Below are 18,344 nucleotides of genomic sequence, written 5' to 3'. Positions count from 1 at the left end.
CTAATCCCTTTGGGGATAACCTTGAATGGGGGGAGGGGCGGGGATAGGAACGAGTGGATGAGAACTACCACCGCTCATCCATCAGGGGGACAGTTCTGGGAGATGTTCGATATCCTTCTCAGGAAGCCCAACCAGAATCAAGCCCTTGTGGCGCAATGTAGCAACCTCACAATGCACCCTCACATTGACTTTTCCTCCTTCTCTAATTCTCCCAAATACCCCACTCCTGCTTCCTGGGACAGCACCCCAAATATACCCAACTACTCCCGAGTCCTTGCCTCAGACTCTGCTTTGAGGAAACCTAACTAAGACAAATAAGTTATCAAATTTTACCATTCTTATTTCATCTATCCTGGGGTATTTTAAAGCATTTAAAGTATTTTAAAGTTTGGATTTTTTTTTAATTTAGTAGAAATAGGAAGGAAAGAAACCAGTTCAATATGGAAGTTGATCTGTGGTCAAGCTGTGCATCACCAAGGTAGACCTATACACCTTGGTGAAATATTGCCCCTAAATCTCATCCCTCTCCCTTATATTAAGTTATTATTAAATATATTATTCTAAATAATATTTTAATGTAATGGTGATAAAAATGCGATAGGGCTTCTTTTCAATTTACCTCAACAGTGGTCTATGTGTGGGGAGGCTGCCCATTACGTGGCTCTTGAAAATCAACTATGAGAAACACTGACCATCCAAAGACTCTCCACGGTAGTTCACAGGAGTCTGTGAACCCCTATAAAAATGTAGGCTGACATGTGCACACACATGTGCGTTTCTGCAGGGAAAGGTCTTTCACCAGATCCTAAAGCAAGTCCTTGTCCAAAAAAGGGCTAAGAATCACTGACGAAGGGCTATCAGGCATTATGAACCTGACTAGGGATGATTTTATGGTAGAGGGAGCCCTTCTGGAACTCTTTAAATCATTCTACATGGCTGATCATCATCTTCGCCAAACTGCATGGCTAACCTCATTATGTGAAACTAACTAGAATTGATATGATTACAATGGAAAGATTTTCCCCTCCTCAAGGTCTAGTTTATAAAGAAGAGATTTTTTTTCCCTCAGGGCCTAGTTTATAATAAAAGGTTTCTTCCCTCCTCAAGGCCTGGTTTTCCACATCTGGATTAGATGATCTGGTCCCAATTTTCTTCTCAAAGCTATCTCTCCTAGCCTCAAAGAACTTTTGGGATTTTGCCAATGAACAGGAAAAGGATTTAGATTACAGTACGTGCTTTTTGCAGACTAGCCCTAGTTCTCCCAGATAGCTCTGTACCCTGAACTGGTGCACTTCCAGGAATGTGAGAGATTCAGGGCCAGCTGTCAGTGAAGAAATTCCTTCCACCTGCATCTTGTCCAGCCCTGATATTACTAACTCAGAAAGGAAGTTGGAAAGTTAAAGAGGCACACTTTCTCCAAAGAGACTTAATTAGGTTTAGCATTTGGGTTTGGGGTTTTTTTTTTCTTTCCCTATTAACAAAGAACTATTTGTACATCATAAACACAAGTAGAGGAAGAAAATTACATCTTAAAATCATTTCCATTTAAAAACCAAGACAAAAATGGTACAGGTGGCTTTTTAAAAGGCGGGGGGGGAAAACTCCTCCACATAAGCCCTTTTCTTGAATAGGCCTCTAACTAGCCCTAGTGCAGCTGCAAGGACGCATTTAATGTTCCAGTGATTTATTACTCTAGAGAGGATATTCTCAGTCATCATCTGCAGAAGAGGGCCTAGCAGGATGTAGAATGGGAGACTAAGAACACATTGGAAGGAGCTGAATTTTCCATGTGGTTTTCATTTTCTTTCTGATTGTACACTGAAAATCTCTTTTTTGAAGATTTTTTTTAGACACCACAAATATCACAAAGGCACCCTGCTCCTAGGGCAGCTTGCAGCAGGCCTGAGCAAGGGACTGAGCCCACTACGAAGGGGAGGAGCCCAAAACAAGCTCCATATTGAAAGGTAAAGCTTCCTAAAGCCTCCTCTTGGCACAAAATGTCCTCCCTGACTCAAAGACTTATAACTGCTATGGTGTGTCTCCCGACCAAGTCACCATTGGTAGGTAATAAAGAGCAGCTAACTACATGACAGGGAATGTTCTGGGCCATTTGCTTGGGTTATTTCATTTAACCTCAATTTATCATACCCATTTTACAGATAAGGAAACTTTAGCCGAGGGAAGTTTAGTCACTTTACCCAAGGTCACAGAGCCTGTGAAAAGAGAGCCGGGATTTGATCCCTGGTTTGTATGATTCCAACAGTAGTGCTTTTAATGACTACATAGTTTTCACCCCTTCCTTTTCTTCTAGGGTCCGTCCCTGACCACAAATGCCAGGCTTTATACTAGCTCCTGGCTACCTAGGAGCTCTAGCTACAGTAGCTATCTGGCCTGCCTTCAGGACTAATGCCTCACGCATGAAATTTCCCATTTTATCCAAATATATCTAACTCCATTGAACTCTGAGTTTCCCATCAAATCTTTAAGAAAAACTATGGCACTTTATATAATGAAAAGCACTTCAGATTCTCTTGATATTATCTTTAAAATTGCTCTTGTGTATACCCCCCCACACACACATCCTCTCATTGTACTAGTTCACATGTATTGAGCATTCACTCTGTGCCAGACATCATGTTAATTACTTCACATGAATTTTCTCATTCAATTCTCCACAGTAACCTTATGAGGTAGCTACTATTATTACTCCTGCTTTACATATGAGAAAACTGAGGCCTAGAAAAATTCCATCACTTACTCAAGCAACTGGAGGAGCCAGGATTTGAATTCAGTTGTGTTTGACTTGAGAGCCCAAACCTCGAAAGCACTACACTCTACTTACACTCTTCTTACCAGTAATAAGTCACTCTGATAGTATATACCTGTGATATAATGTGGTGAGACTTGCACTTTACTTCTGTGTTGTTTCTCCCAAAATCCATAGCCCCAGCATATCATGAGCAAAAACATCAGACAGATATCAATGGAGGGGCGTTTGAAAAAATACCTGACCAGTATTCCTCAAAACTGTCAAGGCCATCAAAAACAAGGAAGAATCCAGGTGACATCTGCGAAAATGGTAGAGTAGGGAACTCCAAAAGTTCATCCCTCCACAAAAGCTATGAATAAACTGCCAAAAACCATCAGAATTAACTTTTTCGGAACTCTGGATACTAATCAAAAGCTTGCAGAAACAGGGGTATGCTCAATCAAGAGAAAGCAGCTGGATCTTGCTAAGAGAGATTTGTGGCATTTTAATTTACCTTGGACCCATTCCTTGCTCCCCAGCTCCGCAGTGACCTTGAAGACAACAGGAACCCACATTCCTGGTATAAGTACCCAGTACCCAGGACAGCAGAACAGACTTTATTCTCAAAGAATTGTGTCTGTTTATTTTAACGTGCTTGGAGACTTCCTTAAAGGCCAACTCAAAGGGCTTATCTTTATTTAGACTAACTCAGAACTCTCCCAGGGCTGAGGTGACTACCCAGGGGGGCAATTGTTAAAATCATTTGAAGGCAAACATTAGTAGCTGCCACCTGGGGTAAGGCATAACAGTTGGGGAAACAATAGACTAAGCAAAAATCCTGGGAGGAAAGGCTGGGCAATGAGATGCTTTGGGGAATAAGGGCTTTGAAAAGCTTCCACATATTCCTGGGAATCTAGAAGGCCACACGCATGCCCAGGACCGGGCGCATACTCAGAAGAGAGCTGAGAAGGCCCTAAGTGCTATATCTGGCTGACAATGTATACTTTTCTTTTTTTTTTTTTTTTAATCTTTTGGCCACGCCACGTGGCCTGTGGGATCTTTGTTCCCCGACCAGGGATCGAACCCACACCCCCTGCATTGGAAGTGCAGAGTCTTAACCACAGGACCACTAGAGAAGTCCCCCAATGTATACTTTTTCTTATATAATGTAAAGAAAATTAAACAACGTGGATTGTTTGTGACATGAGAAAACATAGAAATGTATTTTCATATCACATTCAGTATACATTTTGGCCATTCACCTCCCCTATTTTTAGTATGCTACTCAGGCTCACAACTGTGCACTCTTACCTTCCATCATGATATGTACAACTGGAAGACAAAAACCAAAATTGTCTTCTAGAATGAGTTCCAAAGTCACCTTGTAGCCGAGCAGGACTGTATGGGGCCTTCTGGAGACAGGACCCCCCATCACCACCACCATCATGTCCTCTGCCTGCCTCTTGTTTGTAGAAAAGCTGTAGTCTCCCAGGCCTCTCCTGAGTCACAAAAGCCTGGATCAAGAATTAATGATTGAAAGGATGTGAACATGTAGTGACAAAAGTAGCAGTTGGGCCAGGAGAATGGACAAGAATTTAAACGGTAAATCAGACATATGGCAGTCACAGAATCTTTAGTTCCTCCCTGAAATACCTAGATAACAGTATCTGATGCACATTTCCTAAGTTGTTTTACAGATGCTAAAATCCCCACCAAATGGAAGAAGTTAACTACATGATGACCATGAGCACAAGCCCCCAGACCTACTGGAGCCTAAGGATTGATAATGTTAACCCCTGTGACACCACCCTGTTACCTCACCATCAACCAATCAGAGAATTGTACACAAGCTGGTCATACACCCTGCGACTCCCCTCCCTCACCTGGCCTTTAAAAATGCTTCCCTGAAACCCGCCGGGGAGTTTGGGCGTTTTGAGCATGAGCCACCCATTCTCATTCCTCGGTCCTGCAATAAACCTTTCTCTGCTCCAAACTCTGACGTTCCAGTTTGTTTGGCCTCACTGTGCATTAGGCACATGAAAACTGTTCCATAAACAGACTTTTTATTTTTTTTAACATCTTTATTGGAGTATAATTGTTTTACAATGGTGTGTTAGTTGCTGCTGTATAACAAAGTGAATCAGCTATATGTATACATATATCCCCATATCCCCTCCCTCTTGCATCTCCCTCCCACCCTCCCTATCCCACACCTCTAGGTGGTCACAGAGCACCGAGCTGACCTCCCTGTGCTATGCAGCAGCTTCCCACTAGCTATCTATTTTACATTTGGTAGTCATAAACAGACTTTTAAATTACCTCCAAGTTCTAAACCCTGTACTCACTGTCAAAGTCACATGGTTCCTCCAATTCCCAAGCCTACCTGGAATTCTGAAGGGAGAATCAACTTGCTTTTCATTGGTCTTCTTTTGTGAGCACTTGGGATGAGACCTTCCTCCATTCTGTTCAGTCATTTACCAGTCATCCATATGCTTTTCCTCCCCATATACTGAGGTTAGGAGTTACTGATGAAGCCTGGTTTCATCAACCATGGAGAAGAAAGAGATAAAAAAATAAAATCAATGCACCAGTCCATGATATCCAATATCTGACTATTAGGTGTACTAGAAAGAGACAACAGTAAAAAGGAGAGAAGGAAAATATTAAAGAAAGAATACGAGATTATTCCCCAGAACCAAAGGACATGAGACTCCAGATGAGTCTCCAGATAGAAAAGCCCACTGAGTGCCCAGCACGATGAATGAAAAAAATAGCCCCAGTAAGGCTTATCATCATTACATTTTGGAAAAATCAGTGCTAAAGATAAGTTATTCTAAGCTTCCAGAGGGGGAATAATCATAACAGGACACAAACAGAGATCAAGAATACTGACTGGGAATCAGAATCACATTCAATTCCTCAATAGCAACACTGGAAATTAAACACTGGGGATTTTTTTTTCCAACTTAGAAATACACACCCAGCCAAACAACAAGAAGTTCTAGAAAAGAATAAAGACATTTTCAGATATTCAAATTCTCAATTTACTTCTGATGCATCTTTTCTTAGGAAACATCTTGAGAGGAACGTATGAAATCCAGGAAACAGTGAACGGAACGTAGAAGAGATGCAGAGAGAGGTCCCAGAATGCAATTGTGCGTGAGGCCAGAGCAGGGCTACTCGAAACGTGGAAATAAAACCAATATATCATTTGCAGAAAAGTGTTGCAGATAGCTCACTGAAAGATCCTTTCCTATTGAACACCAGAAACAAAATGCAGAAATGAAAAAGAAAAAAAATCAGTGGTTATTTTAAGGGAATTTCTGGAGAAAATGTATTAAAAGGAACTTTAGAATATAGTTAAATGTAGTTAACTATATATAGTTTAAATACAGTTCACATGATTATATGAACACATTCCTAGGGCCACACTCAGAGCTTCGGAAGGGGCTGGTGGAAATACAGGACCCTGTAGCTCAAGCTTCACTGGTGTCAAGGCAAATCTATCTTTGGCACAGGCATTGGCACTTTTCTGAGGGTACCATCAAAGAAGCTCCTTCAAGTAGCTTTGGGACAGTTCCACCTCATTGTTTTTAGAGTCATACCATGTCTGTCTTAAAGTGAGAAGTATGTTCTTTGCACACATAATTTTATTGAACACTTGATCTTTGCCAGACACTGTTCTAGGAATTTTACAAATACTACTACAAGCATGAATTAATTCTCACCATAACTCTGTGGGCAGATACTATTATTATCTCTTTTACAGATATAGGAAGTGAGGTTCAGAAGATAAAACTATTTGCCCGAGGTCATGTAGATAAGTTGTAGAGGCAGGATTTAAAGTTAGGTCTCTATGATCCCAGAACTCTAATTTGTTTCACCACAGCCAAAACCCCAAAATTCTTTCCATTTACCTGATTCTTCCACTTTCCTTATCTGTCATTAAGCTTTTCCAGCTGCTTCTGACCATGGCATTCTTTGTTTAAAACCCTTGGTTGTCTCTGGCAGTAGCTATGGCTGCCATCAGCACAAACAATGCTATCATCGCTGTTATGCCAGCAAGGTGACAAGGAGACTCCCACTTCTTGCAGTATTTACAGGACTTTTTCCAAGCATCCTGACTCAGATTCCTGGATCTGTGTATTCTAACTATAAGGGATGTAGTACTCTATACCAATCAGAGTATCAAGGCATATACTACATCCTAGCATATAACATACAGCAGCCAACCCTCTTTCTGGAACCTTAGTGGAGCCTTCAACAGCCCGTTCTATTGTTCTATCAGGCATTCTGTAAACCCTCAGACAGTGGTGCCAGTGTGGGCAATGTGGGCAGAGAAGGCGTGTCTAGAGTAGAAAACCATTCAGCTGAGGAAGGATCACTGCCCTCTTCAGGATAGACGAGATCCAAGTAATTGATCTGACACCAGGTAGCTGGCTGGTCTCCCTGAAGAATGGTGCTGTATGAGGGCTGCCACCCGTTTGGGCACCTCGCTGTGGCAGATGCTAGATCAGCTTTAGTGAAAGGAAGTCTACCCACTGGGTGTATTTCCTTCTCCACTGTCCTTCGGAGCCCCTGCTGAGTGGAGCTAGAATGGGACAGCAATCCATTTCCACACGGTGCCAACATATTGCCCTGACCCGTCTGCTAATCAGGCCAGAATCCATTCTTCCTCTGTCAGTTAATAGCAGCAGACAGCCCACCACCGCCACCACCAACAACAACATCAGGCAGCACAGGTGTGGCTTGAAAGAGGGGTGGTGCCGCAGAAACAGGTGACACCTGTCTGGGCCATCTGCTCTGATGCTTGGTTCATGCCTGCTGGACCTGCTTCAGCCCAGTCCCAACTGTATCGCTTCCATCACACAATAGACTGTTGCTGTTCATGCCCAACCTTACAACTCGATATGTCAGATAACACCCACTTTACTATGAGGAGCTCGTTTTCACAGTCGGTGTCTGCGGTGGACATACCTAAGGTGACTCCCAATGAGTCACATGCTTATATAATGCCTTCCCCTTATGTGTAGGCAGAAACTGTGACTTGCTTCTAGCCAACAGAAGATGGCCAAGGTGACAGGACAATCACTGCAGTGATTATGTTACATTATATAGACTCCACCTTGGCAGACTGGAGTGCTTCTCCTCCTGGCCTCTAAGAACTAAACTGCATGGCAACTATAGTTAATAATATGGTATTGTATACTTGAAAGTTGCTGAAAGTAGATCTTAAACATTCTCACCAAAAAAAAAGAAAAAAAGTTAACTATGTAAGGTAATGGGTGTGTTAATTATCTTGATCTTGGCAATCATTCTACAATGTATATGAAGAAGAAGAAGAAGGAGAAAGAGGGGGAGAGGGAGGAGGAGGAGAAGAAGAAGAAGAGGAAGAAGAGGAAGGACGAAACGGCAATGTTGTAGGAGGACCTGTGCGAGGGCCATGTGACAAGAAACCACAGGCAGTCCCTGAGACTAAGAGAGGTGCCTGGTCAACAACCAGCAAGCAAACAGAGACCCCAGTCCTACAGCTGAAAGGAGCTTAATTCTGTCAACAAGCACATGAGCTTGAAAGAGGACCCTGAGCTCCAGAAAGGAATGCAGCCTGGCCAAAACCTTGACTGCAGCCTTGTGAGACCCTGAGCAGAGGATTCAGCTAAGCCAAGACCAGACTCCCAACACATGGAAACTACCAGATAATAAATGTGTGGTGTTTTAAGTTGCTAAGTTTTTGACAATTGTGTAACTCAGCAAGAGATAACTAATACAGTGCCCCATGATGAGCTGCTCAGTCTTACTAGCACACTAGATGATGTTTTTAAAAGAACAGTTTTCTGGTGGGAATGCAAATTGGTAGAGCCACTATGGAAAACAGTATGGAGGGTACTCAAAAAATTAAAAATTAGAATTACCACACAATATAGCAGTTCCACTCCTGGGTATTTATCCAAAGAAAATGAAAACACTAATTCAAAAAGATACATGTACCCCAATGTTCATTGCAGCATTATTTACAATAGCCAAGATATGGAAACAACCTAAATGTCCATTGGTAGATAAATGGATAAAGGAGATGTGGCATACACACACACAAACACACACACAGGAATATTACTCAGCCATAAAAAATGAAATCTTACCATTTGTGACAACATGGATGGGTCTAGAGGGTATTATGCTAAGCAAAATAAGACACAAAGAAAAATGTCATATGATCTCACTTATACGTGGAATCTGAAAAACAAAGCAAACAAAAACAAAATGAAAACAGACTCATAGATACAGAGAACAAACAAGTGGTTGCCAGAGGTGAGGGGGTGGGAGTGGGGCAAAATAGGTGAAGGGGTTAAAAGGTATAAACCTCCAGTTATAAAATAAATAAACCATGGGGCTATAATATACAGCATAAGGAATATGGTCAATTACATTGTAATAATTTTATATGGGGACAGATGGATACTATTATTATCATGGTGATTATTTCATAATGCATGCAAATGTCAAATCACCATGTAGTACACCTGAAACTAACATAATATTGTACGCCAACCACCAAGGGCATGACCCTGCTCCAGAACCTTAGAGATCTGCACTGTGACTTTCCTAGGGGTTTGCCAGAGGCTTAATCTAGCACCACTAGATCTGAAACATCATAAGGCCCAGAAGGTAGATCAGCTTGTCAGATGGTCTAGTCCTCCTGCAGAGCCCTCTCTTGCTCTGGGCCTCACATGAACCCAGCAGCCTTCTAGATTACCAAATAAATGAGTCAGAGGTGTGTTCCATGTGCTGTATCCAAAATCTCAAAAGATCTATCAGTGCTGTGCCTCTTTCTCAGTGGTAGGAGATATAAAGTACAGGGTTTTGTCCTTTACCTTTGAGAGGATATTCTGCCCCAGACCCCCAAACCTGCAGAAATTCATGATGTAAATATATTCATCAATATAGTGGGCTAGTGTGATATTCTTCAGCGTCAAGATGTATAAGCCCTGAATACAATATTATTATAGAAAGTATGAGAGTTAAAATAGCCCTGAGGTAAGACAGTGAGCATGTCCTTGCCATATAAAGGTGAACTGATTGTTAATTCTTTATTGATGTATAATTTACATACAAAAAATATACAGTTCTTAGTTTTGACAGCTGTATATACTCATGTAACCACCACTCAAAATAATACATGCAACATTTCCATCACCCTGGAAAGTTCCCTCCTGCCCTTTCCAGTTAATCCCGACACCCACCCAGAGGCAACCACTTTCTGATTTTCTTTCTCCATAGATTTGTATTGTCCGTTCTTGGAAGTCGTTTAAATGGAATCATGCAGTATGTATTTTGGGGTATATCTGGCTTCTTGCATGCAAATAATGTTTTTGAGATTGTGAACTGCTTTCAATTCTCCCTATGAATGAGCATAAAATATTTCTAGAGCAGGGTGTGTACTTTTCTTTCAAAGCTGTGCCAAGATATAATTCTGGTTATTGACTGGAGGTAATGAGGATGGTGGGATGCATCTTGAGAAAAAAGGTCATCTCACAAGGCAGCTGCTTCAGGTGAAATCATTACATAATCTCCATGAAAAGGAAACTTACTCTCCTCCGGCAAGGGAAAAGCGGCTGCTCCTGCCAGCAAGAAAAGCTCGGGGAAACTGGAGGGTTCATAATACTTGGATTCATCTATCCAAATAACCACTCCAGATCTCCATGTTCCAATTTCTCCCTATCTGATCTTGAAAAAATGCCCTGACAAGGTTGTACATTTAGTCTTTTTTGCACCTCTGCTACCCTTATTATCGGATCCTGAGCCTGATTTTTAGTATAGTCTGTCCTGCAGCTGCAGGAGATAAGGATCTCCTTTAAATCGTCCATAGAGGCAGAGTTCCTTCTGCAGTCAAAAGCAACCATTCTACTCCAAGATCCTTAGAAATAACATTGTCCATATATCGATTAAGTGCCACAGCCACTTGACCTCCCCATATCTTGCCTTGTACCTCCATATCATACCAATAAAATACCACATAGCACAGGTGAAAGCCCTAGTGATTGCAATGCCATTTCGTGGCAGGGGTTATCTTCACACACTTAACACCAGCAATAGGGTCCCTACTGCTTTTACTTTTTTTTTAATTTATCCTTTGGGGGTTTTTTTTTGATAATTTATCCTTTGTTTTTATTTTATTTTTTAAATTTTTATTTTATATTAGAGCATAATTGATTAACAATGTTGTGTTAGTTTCAGGTGTACAGCAAAGTGATTCAGTTATACATATACATGCATCAATTCTTTTTCAAATTCTTTTGTCATTTAGGTTATTACAGAATATTGAGCAGCGTTCCCTGTGCTATACAGTAGGTCCTTGTTGGTTATCTATTTTAAATATAGAACTGTGTACATGTCAATCCCAAACTCCCAGTCTACCCCTCCCCCAACCCTTCCCCCTGGTAACCATAAGTTCCTTCTCTAAATCTGTAAGTCTGTTTCTGTTTTGTAAATAAGTTCATTTGTATCATTTTTACAGCTCATGTGACTCAAAATCCCCAAAACAAACAACCCAGTCAAAAAAATGGGCAGAAGACCTAAATAGACATTTCTCCAAAGAAGACATACAGATGGCCAAGAGGCACGTGAAAAGATGCTCAACATCGCTAATTATTAGAGAAATGCAAATCAAAATTACAATGATGTACCAATTCACACTGGGCAGAATGGCCATCATTAAAAAGTCTATAAATAACAAATGCTGGAGAGGGTGTGGAGAAAAGGGAACCCTCCTACACTGTTGGTGGGAATGTAAATTGGTACAACCACTATGGAGAACAGTATGGAGGTTCCTTAAAAAACTAAAGCTAGTGGGAAGCAGCCGCATAGCACAGGGAGATCAGCTCGGTGCTTTGTGACCACCTAGAGGGGTGGGATAGGGAGGGTGGGAGGGAGGGAGACACAAGAGGGAAGAGATATGGGAACATATATATATGTATAACTGATTCACTTTGTTATAAAGCAGAAACTAACACACCATTGTAAGGCAATTATAATCCAATAAAGATGTTAAAAAAAAAAACTAAACTAAAAATAGAGCTACCATATGATCCAGAGATCCCACTCCTGGGCATATATCAGGAGGAAAACATGGTTCGAAAGGATACATGCACTGCAATGTTCGTTGCAGCATTGTTTACAATAGCCAAGACATGGAAGCAACCTAAATGCCCATTAACAGATGAACGGATAAAGAAGATGTGGTACATATATACAATGGAATATTACTCAGCCATTAAAAAGAATTAAATAATGCCATTTTCGGTAACATGGATTGGACATGGAGATTATCATACTAAGTGAAGTAAGTCAGACAGAGAAAGACAAATATCATATGATATCACTTATATGCAGAATCTAAAAAAAAAAAGAAATGATACCTACTGCTTTTAGACAGGAGAACAACACAGCTCCCAAACCCCATCCTGATAGTCTGTTTTCTAGAACCATTTCTAATATCAAATGTCTTAGCCAGGGTCTTATAAAACAGAACCTGAGGGCTTCCCTGGTGGCGCAGTGGTTAAGAATCCGCGTGCCTACTCAGCCATAAAAAGAAACGAAATTGAGTTATTTGTAGTGAGGTGGATGGACATAGAGTCTGTCATACAGAGTGAAGTAAGTCAGCAAGAGAAAAACAAATACAGTATGCTAACACATATATATATGGAATCTAAAAAAAAAAAAAATTGGTCATGAAGAACCTAGGGGCAGGACGGGAATAAAGACGCAGACCTACTAGAGAATGGACTTGAGCACACAGTGGCGGGGGGAAGGGTAAGCTGTGACAAAGTGAGAGAGTGGCATAGACATATATACACTACCAAATGTAAAACCGATAGCTAGTGGGAAGCAGGCGCATAGCACAGGGAGATCAGCTCGGTGCTTTGTGACCACCTAGAGGGGTGGGATAGGGAGGGTGGGAGGGAGGGAGATGCAAGAGGGAAGGGATATGGGGATACATGTATATGTATAGCTGATTCACTTTGTTATAAAGCAGAAACTAACACACCATTGTAAAGCAATTATACTCCAATAAAGATGTTAAAAAAAAAAAACAGAATCCGCCTGCCAATGCAGGAGACACTGGTTCGAGCCCTGGTCTGGGAAGATCCCACATGCCAGGGAGCAACTAAGCCCGCTAGCCACAACTACTGAAGCCCGCACGCCTAGAGCCCGTGCTCCGCAACAAGAGAAGCCACCACAATGAGAAGCCCGCGCACCGCAATGAAGAGTAGCCCCCCCTCGCCACAACTAGAGAAAGCCCGTGCGCAGCAACAAAGACCCAACTCAGCCAAAAATAAATAAATAAATAAATAAATTTATTTTTTTTTTTAAAAAAAGAAAAAACAGAGCCTCAGTCAGAAAATCAAGTACTAACCATATGGGAATTGTGCAAGCCTAAGGCAACAAGGATGAGGAAAAAAGGCAAGTGAAGCAAGGAAAGATGTAAAACAATGTGACACAATGCATTACTTCACTGGCCATCACGTCAGAAAACTGCAGGTCACTTGCCAGGTGTGTTTGCTCGCAATGGTTGAAAGGAAAACACGCATACACGTTTCAGAGTTGTACACAATAGGAGAAAGTAGGAGAAATTGATCTGCCTGGCTCCCTCCTGCCTCCTCATTTCCACTAGTCAGTCCCCTACCCCAGGGTACTCATTCCCCTTCACTTCCAGTTGCATCATCTGGTCCCTTGGCAGCTTCTCACGAAGCCAGATCCCATTCCCATGGTATGGCATTTTCCCCAGGTGTGGAAGTGGAGTGATAACTTGGCACTCACAGGTAAATGGGTAGAACATGCGGGTCATGCAGGTGTAGGGCATCAACTTAGACTACCTTGTAGCTCTGAAAGTTCAGGAGGGATGCTCCCAAAATGGAATGACGGCAGCACAATTTGGAAAGTGGGCAGCATCTCAGAAAAGAATCTAAGAAGGCACATAAGTTTGTGTCGAATACAGGTGAGCCCAAGTAAGACAAAAGGATAGTCTGGACTAGAGTAGTGACATTGGGGATGGAGAAAAGAGGACAGATTTAGGGTACATTTTGAAGATACAGTCAACAGTACTTTCTAATGAACTGGATGTGAGGGGTCAGGGAAAGGAAGGATTCATGGATGACCCTTACATGTTTTACTTGAATAACTGGATAGTACAAGATATCATTTCTGAGATATGGGATATGGAGAAGGAGTAGATTTGTCAGGGAGGGGATTGATATTTAGTGTAATACTGTCGACATTTTGATCAAAAACATTTTGTGTTTGTGCTTTATTTTTTAAGACTGAAGCATTAGACTTAACAACCACATCCCAGGACAATTCCATTCCATAATTCAAAGTCCAGCCCTATACATGGATAGGACCAGTCACCACTTGCATGATGTAGTTGGGAATACATGGACCCACCTGCCCCAGAAGATCTCCCCCACCTATTGGCCAGCTGCCCGCAATATATGATCTGATTATCTATTGCTGTGTAACAAATCACCTCAAACTTAGTGGCTTAAAACAACAACATTTATGCTGGTCACAACAATGGACAAGGTTTGGCAAAGCGGGCTGATCTTTGCTTCATGTGACATCAGCTGGGGTGGATCAATGGGGAGCTAGAGGAACTACATCCCAGATGGCTCACTCACATTGATTGGCAAGTTCATGCTGGCTGTCAACTGAGAGCCCAACCAGGGCTGAGGGCCAGGAGCCTCATTTCCTCTCCACAAGGGCCTTTCCATGGGCTGGTTGGCTTTTGTCACAGAATGTGTCCGAGTTCCAAGAGTGAACACCCCCAGAGATAGGAAGTGGAAGCTGCCAGTTTCTTGAGGCATAGGCCCAGAAACTGGCACAGTGCCACTTCTGCCATATCCTATTGGTCAAGCATTCACAGAATGCAGATTCAAGGGGAGGGGATTAGACATCACTTCTCAATGGGAGGAGTGTCAAAAATTTGGGGGCCATGTTTTAAAATGACACAGCTTAGAACCCATAAGCTGCCACTAGGTAATGGTGTCTTTGGTTTCATGGTGGTGGAGTAGGGGACACTTAACCCATTAAGTGTCCGCTTATATGATTTTTTCAGGTGAACTCTTGATACCCCTCAGGTTCCTGAGAGAATGGTAGCCAGGATGGAGAGAACAATATAGATAATAATATAGCTACCACTTTTTGAGCACTTACCATGTGTCAGACATTGTTCTGAGCACTATACATATATCAGCTCATTGAATCCTCCCAGCAATCTCATGAGATAACAATATTATTATTGCTATTTTACAGATAAGGAAAGCGTGCGTGGCACAGAAGGGTTAAATGATTTGTCCGAAGTTGTACAGTCAGGGAGTAGTTGAGCTGTAGATTCCAGCACAGATCTGTCCACACTCCAGAGCCCACACTCAAAACCATTATACCACACTGGAAAGGGTAGAGGTGGGCTTGTCAAAGACAGAGGGGCTGCCAGGCCACAGCTCTGAGCAGAGCCCAAGGGTTTATCAAGCCTTCATTGGTAGCAGCCTTATCGGAAGAAGTATGTGTAAAATATCAGAGCACTTGGGATTTTCCACCACAGAAGATTCGTGGTCTGGAAAAGCATGAAAGGAAACAAATATTCGTTGTTGAGTACCTTTATTTCAGGCATTACACTAAGAGCTTTACGTGCATTAATTTCATATAATTCTCTGAACAATCATGTGGTAAGTATTATTATTACTGCCATTTTGCAGCTGAGAAAACAGAAGGAGATTAAGTAACTCAGTCAAGGTCACATAGGTGATAAGGGGTCATGATGGGATTCTAGATCAGATCCAACTCCAAACCCAAACTCTTAATCATTACATGTGAAACCTTGGGGTTCTGTCTATAGTGGCATAGACCCATAGGGTTGGGACTGCGGTGTAGAGCTTTGGGGAAAAGATTGCTGAAAAAGTTGGGAGAAGGTGCAGGATACTCTGAATCCATCTAGTCCGTCATATTGCTCTTAGCCAAGCATCACCTCTAGCTGGTTGCCTCCCTTTGTGCCTACTTCATTTTATCCAAGATCTCATTAACAGCCAAGAATATTGACTCTACAAGGCACAAGCTAGTCTGAGCAAATCCATCTCCAATTATTCTCCTCTTTATTCCAAGTTAATAGCTAACTATTGAAGAAAGATTAAAATAATTGACTTCCCGATGACACTGAACAATTAAGTTCTCAGCCCTCTTCACAAGTCTAATCACTACCTAAGTGGAGATTAATAGAGATGGATCCTCTCTCCATCTAATTCCCATTTTGCAACCAACTACCCATTGCAGGCTTCTGACCCTTCCAAGATACTTTCCCTGAAGCAAGTTTAAATCTTAGCTCAGTCAAGTAAACATTTCCAAGCAATTAACCCATTGTTAATTGCAAAATTACTAGTCCAGAAAAGGGGGGAGAGATGGTAACAGAAGGGGGTCTAGATTTCAGGATTCCAGTTGGGCCACTTAAATGCTTCTTGAAGCATGCCCAAAGAGATTAGGTTCAAGCCTACCTAGCTTCCTCCCCTGTAGATTTCTAAATCCTGGTAGCCTGGTCCCTTGACCTTCAGCTCTGACCCCTCTCTAGTCTGAGGCAACACAAAGTCTCTAGTCTAGAGAGCGATAAGGACCTAAGACTAGAAGCCCATCACTCTGAGGCCTGTAATGGAGTCTTAACCTAAGTTTGCAGACTGATATCCCAGGGTTAACTTTAGATCCCCATCTCACTAACACTTTGAACATCTCTCATCCCAGCCTGACCTGGAGTTCAATGTGCTTCTACTCAGATGCTTCCTTCCAAAATGGTTCTCCTACCCAGCCTACCCAACTTTCACTGGACAGACCTAGACATCAGTCTATGAGCCACTTGTCCTAGAGACTCCTCCTGGAAGAGTTCACAGCAACTGTATCATTCTTAATCCTAGTTATCACAGGAGATGAGGGAGGAAGCTACCACTTTCTGGTTGATGGCAGCAGCCTGTTAAGTAGTTGGCAATGAACTTGGCAATGAACGTTAACTAATGAACTTTAGTTAATAATATGTATCAATATCAGTTAATTAATTGTAATAAATGTACTGGAGTAATGCAAGATGGTAATAAAAGGGGAAACTGTGGAAGACGGGGAGAGGAGACATATGGGAACTCTCTGTACTTTGGACTCAATTTTTCCGTAAACCCCAAAGTTCTCTAAAAAATAGTCTGTTTAAAAAACAAACAAAAAAATTACTTATGCTGATTGCATTTCTCATTAAAAAGGATCCATGGGGGCTTCCCTGGTGGCACAGTGGTTAAGAATCCGCCTGCCAATGCAGGGGACACGGGTTCGAGCCCTGGTCCAGGAAGATCCCACATGCCGCGGAGCAACTAAGCCCGTGTGCCAAAACTGCTGAGCCTGCGCTCTAGAGCCCACGAGCCACAACTACTGAAGCCTGTCTGCCTAGAGCCCATGCTCTGCAACAAGAGAAGACACCGCAATGAGAAGCTCACGCACCACAACGAAGAGCAGCCCCCACTCGCCACAACTAGAGAAAGCCCGTGCTCAGCAACAAAGCCCCAATGCAGCCAAAAATAAATAAATAAAATAAATAAATTTAAAAAAAAAAAGGATCCATGGCTCCCTGGAGAAATGGCTGTTTCCAGATCTAAAGTAGAAAATGTTGGGCTTCCCTGGTGGCGCAGTGGTTGAGAATCTGCCTGCCAATGCAGGGGACACGGGTTCGAGCCCTGGTACAGGAAGATCCCACATGCCGCGGAGCAACTAGGCCCATGAGCCACAACTACTGAGCCTGCGGGTCTGGAGCCTGTGCTCCCAACAAGAGAGGCCGCGATAGTGAGAGGCCCGCGCACCGTGTTGAAGAGTGGCCCCCGCTTGCCGCAACTGGAAAGAGCCCTTACACAGAAACGAAGACCCAACACAGCCAAAAATTAATTAATTAATTAATTAATTATTTTTAAAAAAAGAAAATGTTCAAGATGAGACTGGGGCATCTTGTCATACCAGAAAGCAAGGATGCTATCAAAGACTACTGAAGACACATCAAAAAGACGGAGGAGCCAAATTGAAAGGGCTTCTACCGACCAAAGATTGTCAAATTAATTGAGCATTAAAAAAAAAGACTGTGGTTGATTCAAGCACATCAAATATATAAAATTCTACAACTTCATTATTATACTCAAGAAAAAAACTCATTGATTATCATTGGAGGTTTCTAGAGCAACAACTCATTAAGCTAAAAATTAATAAAGGTAAAGAATTAAGCATTGATTCTGCATTTCCTGGTCAAACAGTATTTCAGGGTCACGAAAATAGTTGAGAAGGAAAGTTCTTCATCATGGAGAATGCCACTAATCAATGCAAAAGGAATGATAGGATGATAAAATCACCATTTCACAACTTCAAACGAAATAATGGATTTAGACAAAGATCATCAATGAATTCTAAACCTATCAGGTGAAAGCTTAACAAGGAACAGGCCAAACACACCTCATAATGAAATCAATCTCATGGCTAAAACTGGGACAGACACAATGTGCCTTCTGACTGATGGCAATTAAATGTACACAGA

General features: G+C 42.0%; 1 long non-coding RNA gene across 1 annotated transcript in view; it reads right to left on the bottom strand.

Annotated features, from left to right (window-relative positions):
• LOC309652820 overlaps nt 1-18,344 on the bottom strand; it is a 369,034-nt gene that overhangs the window by 284,314 nt on the left and 66,376 nt on the right. The window contains exons 2-3 of the long non-coding RNA XR_014258893.1: nt 5,133-5,284; nt 4,061-4,263 (exon numbers count right to left, since the gene is read on the bottom strand). This is a non-coding gene — a long non-coding RNA (uncharacterized lncRNA). The remainder of the gene's footprint in view (nt 1-4,060; nt 4,264-5,132; nt 5,285-18,344) is intronic.

The sequence above is a fragment of the Balaenoptera physalus genome, assembly GCF_965194825.1.
Source record: "Balaenoptera physalus genome assembly, chromosome: X".
NCBI lineage: Eukaryota > Metazoa > Chordata > Mammalia > Artiodactyla > Balaenopteridae > Balaenoptera > Balaenoptera physalus.
Note: the sequence above shows the minus strand (reverse complement) of the source record. Positions and strands in the feature narration are given on the sequence as shown.